Source organism: Pteropus medius, unplaced genomic scaffold (assembly GCF_902729225.1).
Source record: "Pteropus medius unplaced genomic scaffold, Ma_sr-lr_union100, whole genome shotgun sequence".
NCBI lineage: Eukaryota > Metazoa > Chordata > Mammalia > Chiroptera > Pteropodidae > Pteropus > Pteropus medius.
In genome coordinates this window covers 15,451,914-15,475,134 of record NW_024344370.1, presented here as the reverse complement: position 1 = coordinate 15,475,134, position 23,221 = coordinate 15,451,914, and positions in this window count along the sequence as shown.

Sequence of the window (23,221 nt, the reverse complement as noted above, 5' to 3'; positions counted from 1 at the left end):
ATTACCCAAAGCATTCTACAGATTCATGCAATGCCTATCAAAATTTCAATGATGTTATTTTTGAAGAAATAGAAAAAAAATTGAAATTCATGTAGAATTTCAAGGAACCTCTAAGACTCAAACAATCTTAAAAAAATTGGACAACTCGCATTTCCTAATTTAAAATGTATTACAAAAACACAGCATTAAAAAAAAAAAAGGTATTGTACTGGATTAAGGACAGATATATAAACCTTTGGAACAGAAGAGGGAGCCCTGAAATAAACCCTCTTACACAGTCAATTGACTTTTGGCTAGGGTGTTAAGACTATTAAAAAGGGAAAACAGTTTTTGCAACAAATGATGCTAGAAAAACTGAATTTCACGTACAAAAGAATAAAGTTGGACCCTTATCATAAGAGACCCAATACAAAAATTAACTCAAAATGAATCCAATATCTGGACATAAAGCTAAAACTATAAAGCTTTTGGAGGAAAGCAGGAGAAAATCTTCATAACATTGGATTTAACCATCATATCTTGGATATTACAGCAAAATCACAGACGACAAAAGAAAAAATATAAATTGGACTGCATCGAAATTAAAAACTGGTGTGTATCAAGGGACATCATCAGGAGAGGAAAATTACAACTCACAGAAAGGGAGAAGATATTTGTAAATCATATATCTAGTAGGAGATTAATAATCAGCCTACATAAACTACTCCTACAATTCAACAACCAAAACCAAATAATCAATTCAAAAATAGGCACAGGACTCAAATATAAATTTATCTGAAGAAAATGCAAGTATGTACGTGTAAAGATGCCAATATCACTAGTCCTTAAAGAAATGCATATCAAAATCACAATGAAATACTACTTTACACACATTAGAATGGCTGCTGTTTAAAAAAAGGAAAATAAATGTTGGCAAAGATGTGGAGAAATTAGAACTTTTGCAGTGATGGTAGAAATGCATATGGTGCAGGTGCTGTGGAAATAGTATGGCAGTTCTTCAAAATGTTAAACATAACCTTACCATATGATTCAGATATTCTACTTCCAGGAATATACCTAAAAGAATTGAAAGTAGATATTCAAACCAATGTTTATTGCAGCATTGTTCACAATAGCCAAAATTCAGAAACAACTTAAATGTTTTCTAACAGATGAATAGATAAACAAAATATACTATGTAATATATATGCAATATATATGTATATATGATGTGTATATATATATATGTACATCATATATATATATATATATATATATATTATGAAATATTATTCAGCCTTAAAAAGGAACAAAATTCTAATACATGGCACAACATGGATGAACCTTTGAACATTATGGAATATAGGCCATTAAGCGTTATAGGCCAGAAATAGAACAGATATCGTATGATTCTATTTATAGGAGATGTTTATATTAGGTACATTTATAGAGACAGGAAGTATAATATAGGTTACCAGGGGCTGAAGGAGAAGTAACTGGGGAGTTATTGTTTAATAGATATAGAGTTTCTGTTTGTGATCATGAAAAAGTTCTTAAAAATTTACAGCGGTGATATTTTGTCAACTTTGTAAATGTAATTGCTGTCACTGAATTGTATATTTAAAAATAATTAAAATGGTAGTTTTTATTATTTATATTTTGCTACAATAAAGAAAAGGAAAGACAAAATTTCCCATTTGTTTTCTCATTTGTTTCCCTAATGTAGGAGCACATTTTAGGGTATGGCAGATAAGCCTCAGAACAATTTAACTTAAGCCTTGCCGTAATAAATGGTAGCTATTATTGTCCTTGTTTTTAAAAACGCTTTAATTGCTATAAATACTTTGGCATAAAGGAAATGTGGGTTTATTTAATTAGGTTTCTGAGGAACATAGAATCATTACTGTTAGATTGAGAGAGGGGAGAAAACAGGAGTAGGAGATAAAAGAACAGTTGAATAATAAACGTGGAAGACATCAAAGACCAACTTCATCATGTTACAATTATTTTTTCCTACAAAGACACTGATTATATCTCAACTTTAAACAAAGAGTGTCCGCCTAGGTGCCTAACCTCTCCACCATCATCTTCTCATTATGCACTTCCAAGATTTTCTCATTGACTTTTCCCTTGTTACCCTATATACTCTTCATTCCACAAAACAGCAATAACATTATCTTATGGAATTCTCTATATTTCATAGTGTTTCTTTGGCAAAGCCATTGAAATTTCTTTAAAAAGCAAGTGGATTTTAGACAATGTATTTTGGGTTCAATGGTTGTCAAAATTGACAACACAGCAGAACCACCTGGAGTAATTATTTAAAATAAATTTTTGATTTCTATTCTAGTCTCATTAAATCAGAATTTTGAGAATTAAGCCTGGAGATTTATATTTTTAATAATCTCTTTAAAGATCAGGAGCACCCATTCTATTACCGTCTACACAGTTTAAAACATGTAGACATCTTATAAATTTAGAACATATAAACAGGAACAATATTATTTACTAGGATCACCTGTATTTAAATAAGGTTGCAAGATCATTTAGACATCTAACTAAGCCTTGAAGGACAATTCTATGGTAAACTATGAATGCTGCAGTGGTGGAAGAAGGAGAAAGATGTGCCATGTTCTAGAGAATGGGGTGCTGCTGTGCAAGTAGGATGACATAATGAAAGAGCTTGGTCAGCAGTTTGAGGGCACTGGGTACCTGGAAGAAATTCATAGCTTGCAGTAGACTAAATAGCAAGATCTCATAGAGAATAACATCCATTTAATTTGCATCAGATACCATATACCTCGGAGAGAGTCCCCATAGAAATGGCTTGGCAATTCTGCTAAAGCTTACTGCTGAAGATTGAGTGTGGAAAACCCACATATTTTAGTTATCACAAAAAATTACTTGGTGTTTCTAGAGCACCTTTTAAAAAATATATTTAAGCACATGTGTTCTTATTTAGGTCTCACAATAATCTAGTAAGAAAAGCAGGTGTCATTAGTGTTGTTTTTAAAATAAAGAGCCCTGAAAGATTTAGTGATCTGCTCGATGTTATGCACCTAAGTCACTGACAGAGGTTTACCTAAAATTAAACCTGGATTTTGTACACCGTATGCCCCATATACTATCCTGGACTCAGTAGGGAGAAGAAATTCCATTGTTTCTTTCATCTTATTTATATATATATATATTTTCTTTAATTCCCATAGAGCTCCTCTCTATTTGTAAAAGTAAAAATATTTATCAAAATAACTTTAGAACCAGAGATAAGACCAATTCCTTTATTTACAAGGCTCCAGAATGGTTTTTTTATATCATTTATAATAAATATAGATGACATCGTGGTATTTTCACTAGCTGTTTCTATTAACCTTCTTTTAACTTTCCTCTAGTGAAGTAATGGCCCTCTGCTATGTTGTTGCTCTAGATTTTCTATTAAATTCTGAAAATATTTTCTGGGTATATGTATCAACAAATAATCAGAATGATGTAATAATTCTAAATGTGAGGTATGATGATAAGCTATAGGTGAAAGTTTAAGGTACTTGTACACAAAAGCAGAAATGGTCAGTGTATGGCTCTCTCCCTTGGCTGGCTGCAACGTCAGGTTGATAGAAATTTGGCTTTTCTGAACAATCTCTGTGTTAGGGGCTCTTCAGCATGATATATGCAAATGAAACTATTATCTTGCTCTAGATATCAGAGCATTAGGTATCACCTCTCTCATGAGAGATTGGATTTAAGGAAATGTGTACTCCTCTATTAGAATATTCTCAAAGAAATAGCTTCTCATTATATATAGACATGTAACAATAATCATGTTTCACACATTGATTTAAAAATATTCATAAAATAGTGATAAGGTCTCATCCTTAAACAAAAAATAATTTTGAGTCAATAATAATAGCTCGTGTTTACCATTGCACAATATAAATATTCTAAAGCATACCTCATGCTGATATGGTTTTTAAAAACTATTTTCTTAAATGACACTGTCATATGTTTTTACTAGGTTGCCTAAGTTCACTCTGTTCCCCACTCATACATAATTGCTGAACATAACATAGTAAAAATGATACTGAAAAGGAATTCAGGAAACTAGAGTTTTGACTAAGACTCTGTGACTGTGTATCACCCAAAGTTCCTATATTTTCTGTGATTCAGAATCTCTTCAATTATAATGACATAAGGTGAAGCTGATAGGTGCTCATATTTCTCTGAACTTTGTTGTCCAAAGTTTTACAATTTGAGAAACTGTGTTCTAAGACAATTCTCGTTATTGCCTAATAATACTTTCCAGGAGAGCATCTGCTTACTTTCTACAAAATTTAAATTTGGGAAAAATAATTTCTTCCTTATTCCAATGAGAAATCTGGTGATATAGCATGAGAGAAAATGACCATCAACTACATGTATGCAGTGACATCCCCACTGAAATGTTTATATATATGTACACACACACACACACACACACACGAGATATATATATATATATATATATATATATATATATATATATACACACACACAGATCCAACTTATAAAAGAAATAGATTACACTTTGATAAAAAACAATGTTGTCAATGGTATTTCTAGCTGTAAAGGAGGTTTCCAAATTTAGGTCACTCATTTGTTTTTACCAAATGCATACAGAAACTGTATGTCAAATCTAATGCAAATGGCCTGTGGACTAAACCTCAGAAACATTGGCCTATATAATATTAACCTTCTAAGCTGCTTTTTCACTACAGTTTTGGTTTCACTGTTATCTAATCCTGCTTTCTCTTCTCCTGGCATTCCTCTTGTGTTTTATTTTTCTTGGATTTTTTTTGATGCATTTTATTTTTCATATGTTTGCATGACATGATATGTTATTAAAAAAAACATAAAACAAACAAAAAAAACAAGACAAAAAAAAGACCCACTAAGAGTAAGAGATATTTATGGACATTGCATTCTACTGCAAACTCTACAAATAATGTACGGATTGCTACCAACTCATAAATAAGGTCACCACCTACCACACCACCTGATATTCCATGTTGGAAAATAAATGTTTTTGGATAGCATGTTCTTCATATTTTAACTGTTCTTTATTAAAATAAAATGTTCTTCATAGTAAAAATATTTTGATTCACTATTGCCCTGTACATTAAGGTCAATTACAAAATTACTTATCTGAAAGCAAAACTCTTTAGAAATAAGACATAGAATTAGCACTTAGAGATGACATAGAGGTTATTGAAGAAGAGTTGCTTATGGGTGGTTTTATTTTCATGAAGCTCATTTTTGTAAAACATTTTTAAATTTCTTTCATGTTCATAACTATGAGCTAGAGTTTTCCATTACCTGACAGGCAGTATTTTCTAATCTGGGATGCTGAAAATCAGATAAATTCACCTACAGAAAAGGTCTGAGGTCATATAATTACTGTGGTAGTGCCTAAATAATGGCTCTTATGCCAATAAATCAGGGACATGCCATGCTTACTGTTGAGGGATAAGCTTACCCATAATGATATCTGGTAACACAACCTCTTATAACTTGTCATTGTATTTCAATTTGCTGTGCTGTACAAGTGAGAGGGATTAAAATGCATTTGTTCACTTATTTAATCCACATTTATTGAGAGTTTCTAGTGCACTTAGATGATGAGGTAAAAATGAGGATGAACAAAGTAGACACAGTCCTACCTTTAGGAGCTTACAATTTAGCAGAAAAAGATATTGAACAAGTTTCTACTTGTTGTGAAGGAGAATATTGAACAAGTTTCTACTTTTGAAGGCAAATTCATCATATACTCACTTTCCTTTCACCCATCCTTTCAATAAACATTTATTGAGCATCTATATATATTTAAACTATATATGGTGTTAGAATGTAAATACTAATATGATTCAGTTCTTTCTGTTAAGGAGTTTATATTCTGCTCTAGGAGTGGTATAGACAAGTAAAGACAATATTGAAATATAAGGCAATGTACCTATTGATATGAAAACACATAGAGTATCATATATGTAACTCAGACTGATAAGAGTGGGCAGATTGTGAAGGAAAGTTTCATGAAAAAGGCAACATGTAAAACGAGTGACAGGAAATGAGAAGAACTACATAATGAAAAGAAATGAAGACAGCTCAGAAACCTAACAGGAAGAGGATGACCACTTGCAAGTTAATCCAGAGTCATAGAAAAAAACGACTACTGCGTTCTAGCTATTACTAGAAAGTTATAATCATGAAACAAGTGAGTAAATGACAATCTTGTATAGCTCTAAACAATATGCAATCCATTGATTTAAGATGTATCAACATAAGAAACACAAAACAAAACCAAATATCAGAACTACAACATGAACACTGCAAATAGTATCCAAAATTCATCATAGGCTAAAGTAAGAAAGTATTCACATTCTAATCTAGTATTTTCAGTCACATATGTGCAAAATCAATCCCATTAGCACTGAACTTCACAATTAAAACTGGTTAAGATGGTAAATTTTGTTATGAGTATTTTACCAGAAGAAAAAAGAATCAACTCACTAGAATTTATATCCTGGGTCCTAACTGTGCTTTATTTTATAACTTCAAACAAGTCATTTAACCTCTCTAAATTTCACATCTTTCCTTCTGTAAAATAAAGTTAACTGTTGTACCTCTCTACCTCATCTAGCTGTGACTGATGTGCAAGAAAGACACTATGAAAATCCAAGGCTATATTATCTAGATATAAAAATCGATCATGCTTAGCATTGGATAATACAGTAAGGCTTAATGATTATATTATAGTTGATCTATGCTTATTTTTACAATAAATAGTTTGTACATGTGTTGTAATACAAATCTCTAAGACAAAAACAAACAAAACAAAAAGTTAAAGTAACCTAGGCACATGTGAAACTTTATTTAGGTAGTTTCTATATCTGAACCAGTTTCTCATTGTTATCACCATGTCATAAAGTGTACCAATAATTAAACTAGATTCACTTTTCAAAGGCTCATTATTTAGCAATCATGGAAATTAATATTTAGTTTATACATTATCAAACCCCAGGAGTGCTATCCTTAATAGTATTTGGTTTACTGCCCTACACTTGAGAAGTTTTCCTAATCTTCCTAGGAGATTAAGAAATAGTATCACTTCTATTTTAGTGTGGAAAATTAAATTTAAAAATTTGAGTATAAAAAATGCATAGTAACAATAAAATGCATAGAAAAAAACATAGGAGCTAAACTCAAAAACCTTGGGCTTAAAGAGGATTTTATGAATTTGACCTCAAGGCACGGGAAGTAAAAGCTAAAATAAATCAATGAGACTACATCAAAGTAAAAAGCTTCTGCTCAGCAAAAAAAATCGTCAACAAGATAAAGAGACAATCATCTGAATGGGAAGATATATTTGCAAGCAACACCTCTGATAAGGGCTTAATCTTCAAAATATACAAAGAACTTATATGATTCAATAACAATAAAAAAACAAATGACTCAAACAAAAAAATGGGCAGAGGACCTGAATAGACACTTCTCCCTAGAAGACATACAAATGGCCAACAAATATTTGAAAAGATGTTCAACATTGCTAGCTATTAGGAAAATACAAATCATAACCACAATGAGATATCATCTCATACCTGTTAGAATAGCTATAATTAACAGTACAAGTAATAACAAATGTTGGAGAGGATATGGAGAAATAAGAACTTTCATACATTGCTGGTGGGACTGAAAATTGGTACAGCCACTATGGAAAACAGAATGAAGTTCCTCAAAAAACTAAGAATTGATCTACCATACGATCCAGCAATACCTCTACTGCATATTTACCCCCAAAGACTTGAAAATCCATATCCGAAAAGATATTTGCGCACTGATGTTTATAGCAGCATTATTCACAATGGCCAGGACTTGGAAGCAACTGAAGTGTCCTACGATAGATGATTGGCTAAAGAAGCTGTGGTACATATCTACAATGAAATATTACTCAGCCGTAAGAAGAAATGAAATATTACCATTTGTGACAACATGGATAGACCTCGAGATAATCATGGTAAGTGAAATAAGATAGACAGAAAAAGTTGAAAATCCCATGACATCACTTATATGTGGGACATAAACCTAATAGCAACAAATGAACAGGACAAGCAAACAGAGACTCATGGACATGAACTCTAGACTAGTGGTTACCAGAGGGTAGGGAGTGGAGGAGGAGGGGAGAGGTAGACAGTTAAAAGGGTCAAACAGGGGGGTAGTATGGGGCGAAGGGGGTAAAGGGGATCAAATATAAGGAAGTTGAAGGAAATTGGATTTTGGATGATAAACACAATAGAATATACAGAATATATAAAATATATAAGATTACAACATATGTGCAAACTATTTATTGTAAAAATATTCATTATAAAAATAGAATATACAGATGTCAAATTATAATGTACATCTTAAAATTATGTAATTGTATTAACCAATGTCCAATAAACTTAATTTAAAATATTAAATAAATAAGTAAATAAATAATACAAAATGCATAGCCTATTTATTAGAATAACGACCTATTATTATCATATCTGTGTTCATTGTCACAAGAGAAATGAAAAGCAAGAAGTTAGTTATTATATAATGACCAATTGTCATGATGTAGTTATAATTAAAAACAAATCTAAATTTTGCTAACGTTTTAATTTTTATATGTATTTTTATTTTTGAAACTAATGTTTAATTGAAAGCAACTATTTAGGTCTTCAGGAATTTGGGGTCTCTAGGAATACTCACCTAAGTAAACAAATCATGGTGTCTGAGGATTCTAAGTATGTCAGGGTCTTGGCAATATCAGGAGCTTAAGGTCCACTCAATCTACCTAAATACTCTAAGCACTTCTTACAAACCAACACCAAGAAAAGAAAAACGATAAAAGAAAAAATATATATATAAATATATGTATGTATGTGTGTCTATGTATGTATGTTTATATATAAAGTCAAGGATGCAGAGAAAATGTGCAAATCAGAAAACAAAGAGACAAAACAAAAGAAAATTTAAAAAAAAAGAAATACTTAAGAGAAGATGCTAGACAAACCTGGAAAACAGGCTAAAATTTAATGCTTCTATCAATGCTATTTACTCAAGTAATGATCACCCTCTTCTAATAGAGCCTTTCATTTTCAGTATACAAAGACTTGGATCCATGTCAACTGTAATTATAATGCTAGTAAAAATGGTATCATTACTTCCATATCAAGAGATTATATACATATATCTGGAGCTGTTTTTCAAATACTCCTGATACTCATTATTATGAACAAATAGTTTTGCAGGTGCAGATTGGCCTCTAAATGATGGCATTTATATATCCACTTACATTTTACTAAAAACAGTTGTCCAAACTTTCTTTCACTGATTACCAAGTTAATTTATTAAACTTTATACTTATATTTTCAGTGTTAAGTTACACATAGAACGTGTTTTGCATTTTAGCTCCGAAAGTGTACAAATTAGGAATGTGACAGTGTGACTTTTCTTCATACACGTATGGTGCTCAACCTTTTGCTTTCAGTATCATATTAGTTTGCCAGATCTCTAATTTTACTGTAAGAAAATGGGCCAACAGAATACATTGTGCATTCACTCAATAACTAGGCTTCTTTCTCCCTGTAAATAGCTGTTGATGTATGTATGTGTCAGTGTTGGCAGCTTGATACAGCAGATGGGGATCCTTTTGTCAGTTGTGCTTTTCCCATTAAGATTGGTATCACATGAGATTTAGCCCATCCACTTTTCTCTTTGAAGAAAGCAAATATGCTTTTTGGCATTAACAAAATGATGCCATTATTAAAGAAGGATATTTAGATTCAAAACACCTCATGTAATTGTAATGAATGGTTTCATCCATTATTAAACAGCTATCCCGTACTAAGACAAGTGTTTCTAAAACAATGCCATTTTATTTATTTTTTATTGTGGAAAAATATTCATAATATAAAATTGACTTTTTAAACAATTTTTAAGTGTACAGTTCAGTGGCATTAAGTATGTTTACATTGTTGTGCAACCGTCCCCACCATCCATCTCCAGAACTTTTTTTCATTTTTCCAAACTGAAATTACATACATTAAACAATTACTCATCATTCTCCTTCACCCAGTGCCTGGCAACCACCATTCTGTTTTCTGTCTCTATGAATTGACTACTTTATGTACCTCATAATAAGTAGAATTATATAACATTTGTCCTTTTGTCACTGGTTTATTCACTTTGTATAATGTTTTCAAGGTTCATTTATGTTATAATATATGTCAGAATTTTTCTGTCTTTTTAAGTCAAAATAATATTCTATTGTATATGTATGCACATTTTGTTTATCTATTTATTTATCTATCTTTGGGCACTTGGCTTGTTTCTACCTTTTGGTTATTTCGAATAATGATGCTATGAACATGGATGTATAAATATTTTTTTGAGTCTCTGCATTCAATTCTTTAGGGTATATACTCAGAAGTAGAATTGCTGAATTATATAGTAATTATATTTTTAATTTTTTGTGGAATTTCCATACTGTTTTCCATAGTAGCTGTACTGTTTTACATTCTCACTAACAATACACAAGAATTCCAATTTAAAACCTAGCCTTTTATTTAAAAAATGTATTTATGAGTATTTGTAAGATAGTTAAGACAAGTAAATTCTCTGTTTGGCTCTCTGTCTTCATGTCCTCTCTAACATTCAGTTTTGGCTATTTAGTCCATAAACATAAATTTGGATTTTAATAGCATCCTTAAGCCAGGAAATGCTAATGATCTCTAGGCCCATAATTCAGCACCAAGCCTGACTAGTCCCTTGCTTCTTCTATGACTTTGTATCCCAGTTCTATTTACTTGTATTATTTCATCTGTGCTGTAATTCCACTTTTTTTTCAGCTACTAAATTTCTGTCTTCCCTCAATTAATACCTGATATAGTGCTCTAGTGCCTGAATACTGACCGTTCATTAGTTTGGTTCGTTTTCTTGTCAACTAAGTTTAATTCTTGTAATACAGACCCTGTCATTCATTCCCACCTCAACATAGACCTAGGACATACCATTGGCTACTAAGAATGCTGACTCTGGGTTTTCCTTTGTGGAGTCATTAGTCAAATCATACCTTAATCAGAAGACTTTGATGAGATCCACAATCATTACTTAATTTCAACTCTCCCAGACAGTCCTTAATGTTATCAGGCCAAGACCATTACTTGGTATGCTTATAAAAGAGAATATTCTACTGACTATGTCTTTCTTTCTCCCTGGAAAGTTTGTCCCTAAGATTCAGATAAGCCTTTGAGAGACACCAACATCAAGAGGACACTTCTATGGGAGTGTCCAAGTCTTTACTTAGTCAAGTCCCATGCCCTAGTCTCACGGTTTATAAGTTGTTATTTATAGAACGCCTGGAATGAATGAAGATTTTTTTAAGAGATACATATGCACAGATAGTTTTAAGTGAATCAGTTTCCAGAATCACGTCTTAAGAATGTACTCTTTCATAATGTTGATCTCTCTGGGAATACATCTGTCACAAAGAGGGAATTTCTCCTTCCCCGTTTCTTATTTCACAATTACCCTTCTTTCGTTTCACAAAAAGATAAACATCACTCCCCCATCTTTTACCATTATCATATCTTACTATGGCGCATTGTTCCTCTAGTGGAGAAGCCTCTAGGAAGCCAACTAAGAGACAAATCAAAATATTACTCTCTATGTTTAGAATGTAAATAACTCTAATGATGAGTTAACAAATTTTATAAGTCAGATTGTTTTTTAGTTCTTTACTTTATATATATATATGTATATATATATATATGTATATATATACACACACACACACAACACATATAAATTATATATATATATAAATTTTGATAACACATTACTATAAGATTTTTGACATGTTAAAAAAGTGGCATAGTTTAACAAAACTTTCTTTTTTATATAAATGAGTTTTCTCAGTGCTTCTACATATAAAATTAAAATTAAGAATACAGTCTCACTGTAGCAATAATATTCACTAATATACACATGAGCTAATTGAGAATAAGTTCATCCATCTCATTAAGAAATGTGTTTCCAGTAAAAGTTTACTTTGATATTTGATATTTCATGCAAAAATATACAATATATTTATGTTGGTTTAATAAATTTTACTACAAATAATGATAACAACTTAATTCAAAGTAAAATATTTTAAACCTTAGAGACTTATTGTTCAGAAATTTTTAAAAATCCAACTTATACAGATATTTTAGTTTCAGAGAGTATGATAGGGTCATCTATAAAAGACTCAGGCATAAAATATATTAATATAAAATTTCGTGGGGAAAATGAAATGGAAATACAGGTTCAAAGAGAAAGATAAAAAATGTAGAATATCTACCTGTTAAAGGTGAAATTGTCCATTTATTTTTCAAACGGGTAATGGTGTGTATCATATCAATGTAGCCTTTATATTCCAGTTGATACATTTAAAAGAGTAGTGTAACATTTAATTTTAAAATGTAATATTCACAAATTCTAGTATTTACAGCATATATGTATATATAATATATACTATATAGATACATGTATATATAATACATGTATAATATATACATATATTATATATGTATATATAATATATAATATAACATATAGTGATAATATAATATATAATGTATTTTATATATACATATACATATGCATATATACCTATTATATATATGTGTGTGTGTGTATATGTGTATATATATACATACATATATATATATCTCTCTATAATATCTGAGGAGAGATGGAAAGTGCTTAAAACTAGAATGGAGAAGGCCTATAGTTTGCCTTATCACATGCATTTCCAAAGGAGGTGATTTTTAACCCGAAGGAGATGAACAATAGTTCTTGGGAGATGAAAAAAGTTTATACCTTACAATGGTTTGTGGTCCTCCAAGGGTTACAGTAAAGAGATATAGAATAAATCTGTGGCGTTAAAATTTCATGGAGTAGAAGGGTAGTTTAAAAAAAAATAAAAAGTTTCTTAAGAGGTAATAATGAGAAAAAAAAGCTTGACAAAACTGATTTACAGCCATTTATTGGTATTCTTCCAAAATAATTAAGCGCATTGTTGGGAAACCAGCATCTAAATTGAAAGTACAAAATAACGTGTGGTTACTTTTGTCCTACCTAAAATCTTGTCAGGATACAAGTCCATGATACTCTGAAGTCAGTAAGTCAATGGATTCTTCTTCTGTCCCCAACCAATTGGTTTTAAGAAGACCAGCCTTGACAACTGAGATATAGAGTTTTAAGGTTGTAGCCAAAAGGTTTCAGAGAATTTTCCTCTATTATATCAAATTTCTTTTAGAAGTACCCACAAATTCTCAGGGTAATCAAGAAGAAAAAACTATACCTAGTCCAAGGGCTAACTTCTTTGGTTATGATATAAATCCTCCTTAGTATGGGGAAAGGTCAATAGTAGTGACTGATAAAGTATAAGGTGCTGTATTTAATACTAGAGAGGCTATTTTGGCCCAAAAAAAAAAAAAAGACCACAGGCTTTGGGATCTGCTAGAAATCCCCCAGAATCCATTCTCCTTTTTCTTTTTTTCTAGCACAATTCTTAAATTTTAACTGGACTCATGGCCACCAGCTATAACTATATTTTTAAATTTTTATTGCAGATAGATGCACACAAGTAAATGGAAGTGGTGTGTGCAACTTCTGAGTAATGTTCTTAAAGACAAGGGGATTGCCCTCATCTTTCCTTTTCTCCTTCTGACTGGCTAGAATACAGATAGAAAGGATAGACTAAAGGAGAAATCTTAAACTATGAAATAAATTCAGGATACATTTAAGGATGGCAGAGAATTTGGATAGAAGCATCCCTGACAAAGTGAGGCAATCATATTTAGCTCTGCGCTGTTTACATTCAGACCGTTATATAAACTTCCATCTTACTTAAAGCTATGAATATTTTGTTATTTGTTATAGCATCTGAACTTGGATCTTAATTAATATGCAATCTTATCTACATTTAAATCTTTTAGCACCATTTATTAATTATGGAGACTAACCTATTATTTAATCTCCTTGAAACACGGAGTTATTTTCTGTACAATGGAGGTGATAATACTTGATTTACAGAAATATTTAGAGAATTGAAAGAGATAATCTATATAAAATACCTCACACAATATCTGGCATAGGAATGAGCAAATGTTTCTTTGCACTTTTCTTATTCACCGTTTACTAGGCACTCAGCTTAAAACTCAGATTTAGTTTTAAATTTTGCAGGCATTCCCAAGCTAAAAATTATCCAGATCTGGAGACCCACCTATACTCAAATCCTCCAAAGGCCCAGAGTCCTATTTACAACAATTTTAATTATGTTGTCCTAAGCCTGTATATTTGTCCACTGTCCTGTACCTCACTTTTGCCTAGGACTAAAACCACCGTTTATTTTCTGCCCCACACCTATGGATCAGACAGTATTCTGGATATTAGCCAACTTTAGTCTGCTCTTTTCTAAGGCATGCACACACACAGTGCACTAAATCAACTCAACCATCACATTTAATTTCAAATGAAATTAATCATAATCCAATCATGCGATTTAATCAGCAATAAACTCTGCAGATCAACTTATCAATGAGGGATTAATTTTCTGACCTAAAGGACATTGAATCATATACCAATGTCAGAACTCTTAGTATATAATGGAAAGAAATTGTTTCCTTAACCTATGGAGTAGTAGGCCTTGTTATCTTAGCTTGGAAGAAAAAATGGAGTATCAGACCTGAATTGAATATGGATATAATTCTACAGAAATTGCACTCCTACTATCAAAGTGGCACACTTTTTTCAGGCTTGAAGTAATCTTTATGTATGTACATGTAACCCACCCCCAATTTGGGGAAACCAGTTTTTAGCAAAATCCCTTCAATTAATTTTAACCATTAATAGCAGAATTTATTCTATCCTCTGAACAGAAGGCTGAATTGACAGATGTATTATATAATCAAGTAAATTTAATTTTAGTTTATTTCTTCAAGTCAGTTATAAATCTGTGCCTGTGATGCTCTGTATTATTTTTGCACTTCTTTCATTTGCAGTAACAATGCCACCTGCTATATTAAATAAAACTGAATGATGAATTATCTATTGTATTACTATCTCTTCAGGAGAAGAAAACTTTTGGAGATAAAATTTATTCCTGCAAAATACAAGACAGATATTATTTCAAAAAAACAAAAACAAAAACTAAGTACTATTGAAAAGTTCTCTGTATTTCATCACTTTTTAATAGAGTCTGCTGGAGTATCATTTATTCTGTAATTGTAAACCTACATAACACAGAAACACAACAATAAAAGGCAAATATATTCAGGGTGCTAAGTGACAATATAGAGATAAAATGCCTTGTGTCAAGAATAAGTTTCAGCAAAGGCGTATAGAAAATTTCCAAACAATATTATCGATTCTGAAAAGAAGAGAATCTTTATTAAGGAAGTTATAGTAGCATCTTGGAGTGCCCTTATTACTAGCAACAATAATAAGAAATATATTGAAGCCACTTATGAGTACTGTACATTAAGGTAATTCTATTTTCTGCACCCATTACACACACACACACACACACACACACACACACACACACACACACACACCCCAAAGTGCTGTTTTGAAAATAAGAAAAATGACTGTCATTGTTTCAATTCTCATAATTTTACAGGTAATAAAAATACAGCTTTCTTGTTTTAATGAAAAAATATTCAAAAAAATTACCAAATTTATGACAGTTATATTGGTGGATGCTATGGATTGAGTTTCGGCACCCTCAAATTTTATGTTGAAGTTTTAACCTCCAGTACTTTAGAATGTGATCATATTTGGAGATAGGATCTTTACAGAGGCAATTAAGTTTAAATGAGGTCATTAAGGTGGTACTTATTATAAAAAGGAGAATTGTGCAACTTAATTTAATAATTTAGACACCGAGACATGTATTAGAAAGAAAGTGATATAAAGAGACACAGAGAGAAGACATCTATCCATGACCCAACGAGACAGGCCTGAAACAGATCTTTCCCTCACTGACCTCAAAAGGAATCAGCCCTGTAGACATCTTTTCTTTTTTTAATTTAATTTTATTATTAGTTTTAAGTATACAGTACATTGGTTAGACATTTATATAGTTTATAAAATGATCTCCCTGATTGCTCTTTCTCTCTTCTGGCTCTGCACCTAGCCATTACATTACTGCTGACTGCAATCCCTATGCCATATTCCCCATTCCCATGACCATCTATCAACTACTAATTTGTACTTCTTTAACCCTTCACCACTTTCTCCCAGTCCCCCAACCTCCCTACTCTCTGGCCATCACCAAATTGTCCTCTATATTTGTGAGTCTGTTTTTGATTAGTTTGTTCTTTTTGTTTCCTAGATTCCACATGTAGACATCTTGATTTTAGACTTTGAGCCTCCAGAACTTTAAGACAATACATTTCTGTTGTTTAAGGCACCTAGTCTGTGGCACTTTGTTTCAACAGCACCACAGGCTGACTAATACAGTGTGTGTGTATGTGTGTAAGCAGTGATATATGAATCAAACATTGTCTTTCAAGATTAATAGCCATTCTCTATCACTGGAGAATAAATCACGTCATCAACTTCAAAAAATGTTCTATGGAAAGTTAGAAGGGAAAATGAAGTAATATATGTTAAAGGGTACACATTTTAAGTTATAAGAATAAGTTCTTAAGACCTAATATACAGCATGGTGGTTATAGCTAATAGTACTGTACTGTATACTTGAAAAATGCTGAGAGTAGACCTTAAGCATTCTCACCACACACTCGCACACACACACACACACAAGAGTTAACTAAGTGAGGCAATAAATGTTTAATTATCTTTATCCTGTAATCATTCTATAATTTACATGTATGTCAAATCATCGTATTGCTCATTTTAAACATATCAACTATATTTATTATTCCTCAATAAAATTAAAAAACAATATTTTTTAAAAAGAAAGTTATGATTCCCCATCTCTTTAGTCATCTAAATTTTCTTGAACCTCATTATAGCCCCTCATCTTGTTCTCCTTTTGTGATAATGAATGGCAGAAATTTATTATCCTAATTTTAAAATAAAAAAATCCACGAGCATATTAAATTTCAAAAGATGTCCCTTTGCTCAGCTATTTTGAGGAAAACAGAGTTTTTGCCTATATTACATCTATATGACTACAGAATTTATTCATCTTTACCTTCAAACTTTTTCCTTTTTAACTGGTATTTTCAGTTTTTATTCTATACAAACCTTGAAGCCTCTCCATATACATGATTATCCTTGTTTAATTGTCTTATTCAACTGTGGTTTGCATTTTTGTTATATTTTACTTTTAGAAGAACACCTATTAGGAGTTTCACTTGTATTTTACTCATGTTTCAAGCGAAAGCATGGACTTATTGCTTTGGCCATCTTGCCTTGTTCAAAATAACCTCATAAGAGTTTTACTTTTCCTCCTGGCTTTCCTCACTTCCCTTCTGCTTCAGTGTACTGCATCTATGTACTTGCCTCATCTTCTCCACATCCATATCATAAGTGACAAGTACTTAATGAATGTGTCCTTTCCTTTCACGGTATCTTTATAAAATAAAACATTTGATGTTTTTTTGTTTGTTTGTTTGTTTTGTTTTGTTTTGGTTTTTTTTTGCTGCTATTGAGACTCTTTCTCCTCAGATAATAGATATTTGGAAAATTTCCATGGTGATCATTATCAAAGATAAACAAAACCAGACATCATTTAAAGCAGTGAAAACAAGTTTGGTTCTGAAGCTACTGAGCTGAGCTCCATTCAGATTTGTTCTGAGGTGACTGGGCCTATAAGGGAGAATGAGGGAGTAGAAAGAGGGAGTGCTGGGAGCTCAAGTAAAAAATTGCAAAGGGTTGGTCCTTGTAAATGTGATTAGGCCAGCCACGTCTGCTAGCTGGCAATTACGAAGTTTGGATTCTACCCTGCCACAGAGACTGTGAGACAAAGGACTTAACTTTCCTGATGTTATATTTCAAAGGAATGGCTTTCAGATTCTTGAGAAAAAACATTCCTATATCTCCTATAGATATACACATCTCAAGGAACAGAGGAAGCATTCACAATTGTAAACCCTTTGTAGCAAATGCTCTAAGAAAGGGAAGGTCAGAGGCCTATTATCAGCCATTGGCTAGAACAAATAATAAATTCTCCTGGAGCATTTCGCTTTCTCAGACAGACATTTTAATGATGGGATGGAGTCATCACAGGGACACCATGCTGGAGTTTGGTCTTCTTCTCAGTGCAGAGGTTTGGACTGAGTTATTATGTGCCGAGAGTTCTGCAGTTCTTACTGTGTCTACTTTATGTGTTTACAGCATGGGCTTGATAGCTGGAAAACACCTTTATCTTGTAGATATTTTTAACATAATTAGTAAAACTTTGAAGTATATGATTAAAAATGATTGATTCTTCAGCTGCCCTTAATGTCAGTCTGGAAAACACATGTGAAACTTTAATTTCAAGATTAGTTTTAAGTTTAATTTGTACTGTAGTATATCTACTTTTGCTGCTGTATATTCTTTAGGCTCAATAGATCAAAATAGAATGCCACTATAGGTAACATTTGCTTTATTTATAGTTTCCGATAATATTTATATGAACATTTTTGCACATGTAGCTTCACATAAATGCACGAGTGTTTGAGCTATGTGGCTTGGAGTGATACCGAATGGTAATAGAATGTACATACCTTCAACTTAACTGGGAAATGACATTTTTTTTCCAAAGTGTTCAAAGAAATGTACATTCTTACCGGTAGGCTATAAGAAATCAATTTTTTTTTACATTCTCAGCAATACTTGGCAGTATTACTTTTATTTATTTTTGTTTTTATTCATTTTTTTTTCAATTTAGCTAGCTAGCTAATATTATGGATGTGTAGAGCTATCTCCTTTTTAAGTTGCATTTCCCTGAGTACTAATGAGTTTAAGAATAATTTTATATTTTTATTTTAGTCATTGGATTTTTTCAGTGAATTATCTTTTTTTTTTTTTTAAATTCATTTTCCTGTTAGGTTCTCTTTTTTTCTTTCTCTCCCCCCCGCCACCCCAGTAGAATTATAACAGTTATTTATGTATTTTTGATACTAGCTCTTTTTTGATTTTAATTTTTTCAAATATATGAACTCATTCTGTGGCTTTTCTTTTCACTCTTTTATCGGCATCTCTTCATGAACAGAGGTTCTTCATTTTATTACAGTTAGATTCAGTAATAGTTTCTTTATGGTTAATGCTATACATGTTTTGTTTAGAACATCCTCCCTACCCTTATTTCATTACAATATTATCCTGTCATCTCTTATAAAGCTTTACAGTTTGCCTTTCAATATTGCTTTTTATTTTAATTGGAATCCATATTTATGTATGGTGTAATATTGATGTACAATTGTATTTTCTTTCATATGTTTAACCAAATTTCTAAGCATGATTTATTAAAGAGTCTTCTTTCCCCCACTACTTTATAGGGCTGAATTAGTCATAAATCAAGGGTCTATATATGCATAGGTCTATATTTTCTTCACCTATTTGTGTGCTCTTGAAAAATAAGTAATCTGCTATTGTTGAATTCAGCCTTAGATATATGTTACTTGGTAAAGTTTTTAAATTCTTGTTTAAATCTTCTGTATCTTTACTACTTTTTCTATCAATTATTGAGAAAAATGTGTTAAAATCTCCTACTCTTTTTTTTTTAATTTCTCTATTCTGTCATTTTTCTCTTTCTTTTAAGATTATATTACGTGAATTCAAACTTACAATTAATATGTTCTTCGTGAATCGAACATTTCAATGTTATGAAGAGACTCTCTTTAATCCTAACAATGACTTTTTTCCTAAAAAACATTATGTTTAATATTAATATAGCTACACCAGTTTTTGTGTCACTATGTTAGGTAGTTAGGTAGCCATGAGCAACAGGAGTGAAGACCCCACTCTGGAACCATAGAAATGACAGCACTGATAGCCCAAACCAAGAGGCCGCCCCTTGGCCTTCCCAGAGGAAAAAAAAAAAAAAAAACAGTTTTTCAAATAACAATACCCCTGCATCCTGGAGGACAAGGAAATAAATGACCATAGCATAGCAACCAGTTTAGGCCAGCCACAAACGTTTGCATGTTAAGGACTACTCTGACCTTCTTTTCCTCTCAGCCTAATTATAATTATAATGCCATATATATGCCCAGAAGTTCAGGTATCTAATTATAACAGACTGAATTCTGGAAAGGTACATGAGCAGTTAACAATAGGTTATATAACAGCTAACTGTCAATCAAAATGACCTCACATATCCATCAACTAACGCCACCCTTGTAACCATCCATCACTGCCCATATATAAAACAGACCTCTCCACCTCTGTGAGGCTACAGCCCTCTCTGGTGTAGCTCATTTTTCTCTTGAAATGTACTTCAATAAATATTACTTTTCTTAATCTTCACTGATCTGGAATATTTACTGCGTCAGTGGAAAGGACCAAAGTCTCCAGTGCCGCTGAGGCAATGGAGGACTTAGATCACCCCCAATGGTGACGGCATTTTGGTGCTGTGACTTGGATTGTAAAAAGGGGCTTTGGGAACCCCTATGGTAAGACCCCAGTCTTGCCCTCCTTGGCTTGAGACTCCATTACATATTTTTCCTACTTATTTATTATTTTTTTTTCCTTTAAAGCTTTCTTTCCCATTTTCTCCTGAGGTCAGGGACACAGGCGCCCCTGCTCACTATTTTCTTTTCAACCTATTACCTTACAGCCATTTTCCACTCCTTAACTGACTCCTCTCTCCTGCGCTGGAGATCTGCATCACATAGTAAGACCTATATTTCCTTCCTATCTCCCTCAGTACGAGGACCGGGTGTAACTACATAGTGCTCCCAATGGTGACAACTAGAATTTTTGTGGAATATTTTTTCAATCTTTTTTTTTCAATTTTTCTGTACCCTTTTTCTGTAATTGTTTTAATCATTCCTGACAATCTTTATCGTTTAACTTGAGAATGTGGACCATTTTCATTTAATGCAATTAGTGATATATCTGAATGTAAGAGGTACATTTTGTTTATTTGTATTTGTTTCATACATTCTATTTCTTTTACTCACCATTTTGTTTTTATTTTTTGTTAGCTAAATTTGTTCTACCAATCCTGTTTTCCCTCTTCCATTTTTTAAGTTATACATGGTTGATTTTATGGGTTACCCCCAAAATTACAATAAGTGTAATTGTTTTAATTTTCTATTGCTTGTGTAATGAATTAATTTGGTTGCTTAAAACAATACAAATCTATTATTTTATAGTCTGGTACATCATACATCCAACATGGGTCTAATTGAACTAAAGCCAAGCTATCAACAGGGCTACATTTCTTTGGGGGGAGGGGCGGGTCCAAGGGAAAATCTAGTGTCTTGTCTTTTACAGTTTATAGAGGCCCTTGGCTCATGGTTCCCCTCATTCATCTTCTAAGCCACAAGGGCAGTTAGAGTTCCTTTAATATTACATTTCTCTGATCCTCCTTCAAACATCAGAACTCTCCTAATCATAGCTGGGAAAGGTGCTCCATTTTAAAGATCTCTGTGATTAGATTAGATTCACTAGACTAATCCAGAATAATCTCTCTATTTCAAGGTTCTTAACCTTAATTACTACTGCAAAGGCCATTTTACCATATAAGATAACATTTATAGGTTCTGGGCATTCAAAAGTTGATATATTTGTTGCGGGGCAGGGGAAGAAATATTTTTCAACTTATCATAGTCTACATTCTGGCTAACAAAGATTCATGTCTGCCCCCATACAAAATATATTCAATACATCCTATGGTCCCCAAAAATCTCCAATAGCATCAACTGGAAGTCCAAAATCTCATCAGCTCAAAAATCACAAAATCATATCAATAAAATAATTTAAATAAGGTATGAGTGAAACTCTGTGTATGATTCATTCTGGGACACAATTCTTCTCCATCTGTGGACTGCAAAACTAAAGAAACAATTTATCTGCTCCCAAAGTACAGTAGTGAGACAGGCACAGGATAACAGTTATAGACATTCCTGTTAAAAATTAAAAAAAGAAAAAAGAAAAGAAATGGAAAGAAAAGAAATGGAAAGAAAAGAAATGGAAAGAAATAAAAGGTCCCTGGACCCAAGCAATTTCAAAATCTAGCCTGGCAAACTCTATTAGGTTTCAGAGCCTGGGAATAATTCTCTCTTTACAACTTCGCCTTCTGGGTTCATGACTCTCTCTTCAGAGTAATCTCTTTTGCATGAAAGGTAGCACAGATGTATTTGAAGCTGAGTAGTTTTATCATACTATTTCTTGTGTGTAGAATTCTACCAAGTAAAATACCAGAGTCACAGGTTCTGGGGATTGGAACATGAACATTCTTAAGAAATGCCACTATTCTGCCTACCACAATAATTAACTTATCAAGCTCTAAAGTTAACAGAAATATATTTTACCATATCCTTGGATATTGCCAGACTTTAGAATGCTTCATATTCCTAAATTAAATTTTAGTCTGGTGGTTTAAACTAATCCCCAGAACCTGTGACTCTGATATTTTACTTGGTAAAATTCTACACACAAGAAATAGTATGATAAAACTACTCAGCTTCAAATACATATACATCTGTGCTACCTTTCATGCAAAAGAGATTACTCTGAAGAGAGAGTCATGAACCCAGAAGGCGAAGTTGTAAACAAGAGAGAATTATTCCCTTTAACCCTAATAGACACAATTATTGTTATTTATACAATCATTATGCATTTACTTATTAACCTCTTTATTTGCTCTTTTTTACTTCTTGCATATTAGTCATTCTATCTGATATTACTTTCCTTCTGCCTAAAATACATCATTAAAATTTTTACATTGACCTTTGCTAATGGAAAACTCATTTAGATGCCATTTGTCTGAAAATATCTCTAGTTTGTGCTCATTCTGACTATGGTATTTTGTTAGGTTTATTTAGAATCTTAGGTTGTCATTTAATTTCTTTCAAAGCACCGGGAATATATAATAATCATTGACACATCTGAAAATTAGTTGTTGGTAAAAGGGCTATTTTCAAAGTAAACTTTTTTTTTTTCTGGATGCTTTAAAATTTGTGTGTGTGTGTGTGTTTGTGTGTGTGTGTGTTTCTATTTTTACTAAGAT